A 5,757-nucleotide genomic window follows, 5' to 3' on the forward strand; every position below is an offset into this window, starting at 1 on the left:
ATAAAGGACTCCATTAAAAGGATTAAGATACATCTTAAATGAAGTGAGTCACACCTTAACTGAAGTAGCCTCTTTAAAAGGTTTTACATACAATGGATCCATACTCATAGAAATACAATAACTGTAAGAACATGTTTTTCTTCAGTACATTCAGTACATCACACTCCTCCATCTGGACTCCCAAAAAACATGTTCATATACAAATACCTTCATTCCAGCACATTATCTCAAAAGCTTTAAGTCATTTTAGTAACAGTGCTAAGAAGGAAGTCTCATCAAAATCGGGTACAGGTGTGTTTTTACCTGGGGCACAATTTCTGTAAGTGCTGTGGATCTGTGAAACCTTGAAAGTAAGTAGTCTGCTCCAATATACAAAGGAGGGACAAGCATATGATATACATTCCTGTGCTTTTAGGGAGAAATTGGAATGAAACCTGGGGTCATTGTCCTGAACAGTTCTGAAATCTTGCATGTCATCCATTAGATATCTGGCCTGAAAGTCATCTGTGGAATGATGTTTTGCCCTCTGCTCCTGATGTATCCATGGCACAGTCTCAACCTTCTCAGAACAATGGAGTGGTAACCAGGCTCTCCAAAGTCTCTGGGAAATATGCTTTACCCTCTCTGAACTGGGGTAGCAGTTCTGTTCTCTTTGTGCCCAGGAATTCAGTTCTCAGATTATCAACAATGTGATTTCCTCTCACATTTTCCTATAAACTGCAGGGAGAAATAAGGCTGCATTTTCCACACTTGGCTTAGAAATCGCCTCAGCTAAATATTCACACTCATTGCTTTCAAATTCTTCCCTCCATCTAACATCAGAGTTTGATTTTTCTGGGTTCAATACCTCTTTAAAACAAGAATCACCTTTCTTCCAGTTTCCAATAATATATTCATCATTTTCTTCTAAGGCCTTATCAAAAGTACATTTAGCATCCATATTTATACCAATAGTTTAATTACTGGAGTTCTTTATAAATGAGTCCAATAGTTTCAGCTCCCTTAATCATTTCATTTATAAAGAACTCCGGTAATCATTCCATTTATAAAGGACATATCCTGTGGGTAACACATTAAATGAAGTAGCTTCATCAAAAAGCCCTACTTACAAGGGTCTGATGGATGTAGGATGACTGAATGTCTGAAAGTAACTTGTTTCTCTCCCTGTTGCTTCAAGAATTGAAGAATTGAATTGTATGTAAATCAGAAGGTAATGAAATGCAACCCTCTCTTTGGGCCAAATTCTGCTTTTGGTGGTCAAGAATATCCTGTTGAAGCAATGAAGTATGAAAACCAGCTTCAACCAGTTGGCCAGCCTACGTAGAAGCAGCCCCTTGCTGTCCTCACTTCAACTTGCTTAATTAACATAACAAAATTCCCACCCAGGGGTGGAGTTATCTGCCTCTTTCTTGATCATGCAATTGCGACGGTTTGCTCGGTCGGTAGAGGTGGGGTCTGGCTGCCGACGAGGGGTCGGTCCAGCTCTGGACGAGGGGTCGGTCCCGCTTGGGAGGAGGGGTCGATCCGGCAGCAGACGAGGGATCGGTCTCACAAGGGGTTGCGCGGTTCGGCTGACGGGGTCGCCTGGAGAAGTAGGCGACGAAGGGGTCGCCCGGAGAAGCAGATGACGAACTGGGGACAAGGGAGGCCAGGCCCTTGTCAGGGGCTCTCAGGACTGGAGGGCGCACGGCAGAAGAACTACCGCGGAGACAAGGTAAACACCCAAGTCCACTTTATTGAGGGAGAGGCAACAGTTTTATAGGGGCTGGGGAAGGCTGATTGGTCGAAGCCACGCCCTGTTCTGATCGGTTGCCGGCGAAAGGTCAGTGGGCGGTACTGGACGGGGGAGGGGTGGTGGTTAGGGATTGGCTGTCGCTGTTGCTGGGGGAAGGGGCAGGGTTTAGGGATTGGTGGCTGCTGTTGCTGGGGTGGAGGGCAGACTTGAGTTTTCCGCCCACGCCTGGCTATTGCTGCTGTCGGGGGGAGGGAAAAGGGCAGACTGGATTTTTCCGCCCACGCCTGGCTGTTGCTGCTGTCGGGGGAGGGGAAAAGGGCAGACTGGATTTTTCCGCCCAGGCCTGGCTGTTGCTGCTGTCGGGGGAGGGGAAAAGGGCAGACTGGAATTTTCCGCCCTGCGCCTGCGCAGGGAGAAAGAAGAAGAAGGGTGCCGCCCCACAAGGCATCGTGTGGCGCCATCCGGGAGGAGGGGCGGCCGCGGAAGCATGGCTGCCGAGAAGGGGAGACCCGAGGGCACTCTGCGCCCATGCCGAGCTTCCTTCAGGGGTGGCGGTGAGTCCGACCAGCCACCCTATTATGGGGGCAGCGGCTTGGCCTGCCGTGGCTGCTCCCCCGCCAGGCCAGCAAACCACACTTCAGCCCGAGGGGTGACCACAATGCAATGTATGTACAAGCGTGATTTCCTGAACATACTAATCATACAATTATATAACCAGCTATGCGTGTTCATCCATTTGCATAAAAACTAAGGCATAATCAAAGCAAATGCTAAGTAGTAACTTGGGTAGTTAAACAAGAGTGAAACTACAGCACAGGGAGTCAGGTCTGAGTCACTTTGGACTGGCCTTGGCTCCTTACCTCTGCAGACGTAATAAATGTGAGTTTGCCTAACTCTCGTGTTGAGGTTTTCTTCATGCCATCTCTGGTTATCCATAAAGGCCTTGCTTTGAGGCCTAACAGGTCCATACCCACAGGAATGGATTGAATTTAAGAACATAACTTTCTAGAGTACATACAGCCTCAGACTATCACAGTAAGTAAAAATTTCAGGCCAATTCCATCTACTGAAGTAAGACCTCACAGCCAAGGGTGACCCCAGGATACCCAGAGTCATCAGTGGTCATAGTGACACCAGTGTAACAAAAGAGAAGTTAGCAGTAATGTGCATTTCATGGAGGTTGTAGAAAAGCTGAGTGGGAATATAAATAGAAGAGCAAGTAACAGTGAAAAGAGCATAATCACTAAGTAGGGACATAAAGAATCTAGTCTCAGAGTGTAGAAGATAAAAAAAGGACAGATGCCTAAGAAAGGAATAAATATGAGAAAAAGAAAATATACATCATAAGGTTCAAGTAAAGAAAAAGGGAAGAAGGAGGGTATAACGGAAGTAAAAAAGTACAGAAGAAAAAGGAAGGCACAGAAATTTGTGGTAGAATATTGTATTAGGAAAAGGAGAAATGGATAAATACGGGGAAAGAAGAGACATATTCAAATTTTTTTCAGGAAAGTGATAGATGGCATTTTAGTTACAACAAAACAAACCATTCCTGATGAGATTCTGTTCTAAATCTGGATTTTTATAAGAATTTTGCCAACAGCACATGTGAACAATTAGTAATGACCAGAGATCACAATTTGATTTCTTCTCTGATGGCTATGATCTTAATTCCACAAGTTAATAATTATCATGAACCAACAGAATCCTAAAGGACTTGTTATAAATATATAGGCATCCTCATTTTAACTGACACACTAAATATAAAATGTACTTCCAGAAGAAAAAATTGCAATTCTTTGATGACCCTAAATATGTTGGGAAGTTGCAGTGCATTTGGAAACACTGACAGTGAATGTAAAACTTCCAGAGTTTGCTCCCAAGTTGAATATGATTGTATGAAATCAATAGTGAAAGAGAAGCATTTAGTCAAATGCTTGCAAATTATTTATGTATTACATATAAAATAAGATAAAATTTTGATCAGGTACACTGTTATATAATAAATTCTTAAATTTGCTGATTAGCAATAGGAGAATAATGTTTTATCTTTATGTGGAAAAGTCATTCTTTTTATTAAATGCTAAATATCAAAATCAAGAAATCATTTGCACTTTTTATCAGCTATCATTTTTCCTAATGCTGCCTGCATGTCTTTGTTTCTCAGGCAATAGATGAGAGGATTCAGGGTGAGGAATAACACAGTGTAAAGCACAGATGTGAAAAATTTCACTGAAGATGAAGACTTGACATTTTTTGCTAAATATTTAATAATCACAGAAAACAGGAATAGGGTCACCACAGTGATGTGGGGCAGGTAGGTTGAAATTGTTTTTAGTCTGCCATTTGTAGATGGGATTCTTAGAACACAGGTAAGAATGTGAACATAAGAAGCAACCAATAAAATAAGAAAAACAATAGCAAAACAATGCTAAGAATAATAATTGCATCTTCCAACATATTTTACCCACAACAAGGGAAGTGCAAGCAGTGATGGAACATCACAGAAGAACTGATGGACTATGATGGACCCACAGAGACTTACAGAGAATGTGCCTGTTATATGAATGGAGCCATGCACACCTCCACTGGTCCATGATGCTGTCACTAAAGGCACACAGGTGCCTCTATTCATAATGCTTTCATAGTGAAGGGGATGGCAGATGGCAGCATAGCAATCATAGGACATCACCATAAGCAGGGCAAACTCTGTGCCAGCAAAACACAAAACAGAACAAAAAACCTTGGAAGGAGATGGAATGACTGTTAGAGAGTTCATGAAAGTGTTGGGAACATTGACAGAGATGTAGCAGATATCAACGAAGGACAATTTCTTCAGGAAGAAATACATGGGAACTTGGAGATGCTGGTCAATGGTGTAAGGGTGATAATGAGGAGGTTCCCCAACATTGCTGCCAGGTAAATGAGGAAGAAGAGTGTGGCATAGAATCTCTGCAGCACCCAGTCATCAGGGAATCCCATAAGAAAGAATTCTGTTATTGTGGTCATGCTGGTAAATGTCTTAGTCATGCTGATTCTTCACAGTAAAAGCAGAAAATATAACAATACACAGTGTTTTCATTCACAGAAAACTACCTGTTCTCTTCTGCTAGTGCTTTAATCATCTTCTGCTATGAATGGTGTGCTTAGGGCTATCAGTCTAAGATGGAGTAATTCCAACATGTAAAATACATTTTCGTTTAAAACATAGAGTGAATAATTAAAATATGAGCATTAATAAATATGCCTATGAGTTGGCCATGAACACAGAAGAGCTACTTACTCATTATGCCTTTGGACACTGGAAGCCAGAAGGAATGATTTTGGAGATTATTCTGAACATAAAGATGCTAAATTTCTTTACAAAAATCTAAAGTGATCACCAAAAAAGTTCTCCTTTTTCAAAAAATCGTTTCATATGTGTGGCACTCCTTTTGGGGCCCTCCAGAAAATATTTCAATTTCTCAAGAAAAAAGAAATGCCCTATATTTTTCAGAGTTGTGTAAGTGTTGCAAGAAAATTGTATGACAAAATAAAGAAAATATATAATATTATAGCATGGTATACATCCATTCATAAACTCTCTGTGTGTTTGGAGTTATTTAAATGTATGTTTATGTATGTATTTACAAAAACATAAGTATCTTTAAAAGAATTATATGGGTATGTATGTGCTTATATTTGAGAGTTCTATTGGGAAGATTTCCAAATTTCAAACCTAATCTTATTTTTTACTTCCCATAAAGTGTGGTGGGCTTTGTTCTCAATAAGATACAATGGTAAAATTAGTATTTCAATTATCAAGGGAGGCAACGGACTTGGCCCAGTGGTTAGGGCGTCCATCAACCAAATGGGAGGTCTGCAGTTCAAACCCCGGGCCTCCTTGACCTGTGTGGAGCTGGCCCACGCGCAGTGCTGATGCGCGCAAGGAGTGCCATGCCACCCAGGGGTGTTTGCCGTGTAGGGGAGCCCCATGCACAGGAAGTGTGCCCTGTAAGGAGAGCCACCCAGCACGAAAGAAAGTG

At 41.9% G+C, this 5,757-nt stretch overlaps 1 pseudogene; it reads right to left on the reverse strand.

Annotated features, from left to right (window-relative positions):
* Positions 1–3,836: 3,836 nt before the first annotated feature.
* LOC131276400 (olfactory receptor 14L1-like) lies at positions 3,837–4,741 on the reverse strand (annotated as a pseudogene).
* Between the last annotated feature and the right edge of the window lie 1,016 nt (positions 4,742–5,757).

The sequence above is a fragment of the Dasypus novemcinctus genome, chromosome 28 (assembly GCF_030445035.2).
Source record: "Dasypus novemcinctus isolate mDasNov1 chromosome 28, mDasNov1.1.hap2, whole genome shotgun sequence".
Classification (NCBI taxonomy): domain Eukaryota; kingdom Metazoa; phylum Chordata; class Mammalia; order Cingulata; family Dasypodidae; genus Dasypus; species Dasypus novemcinctus.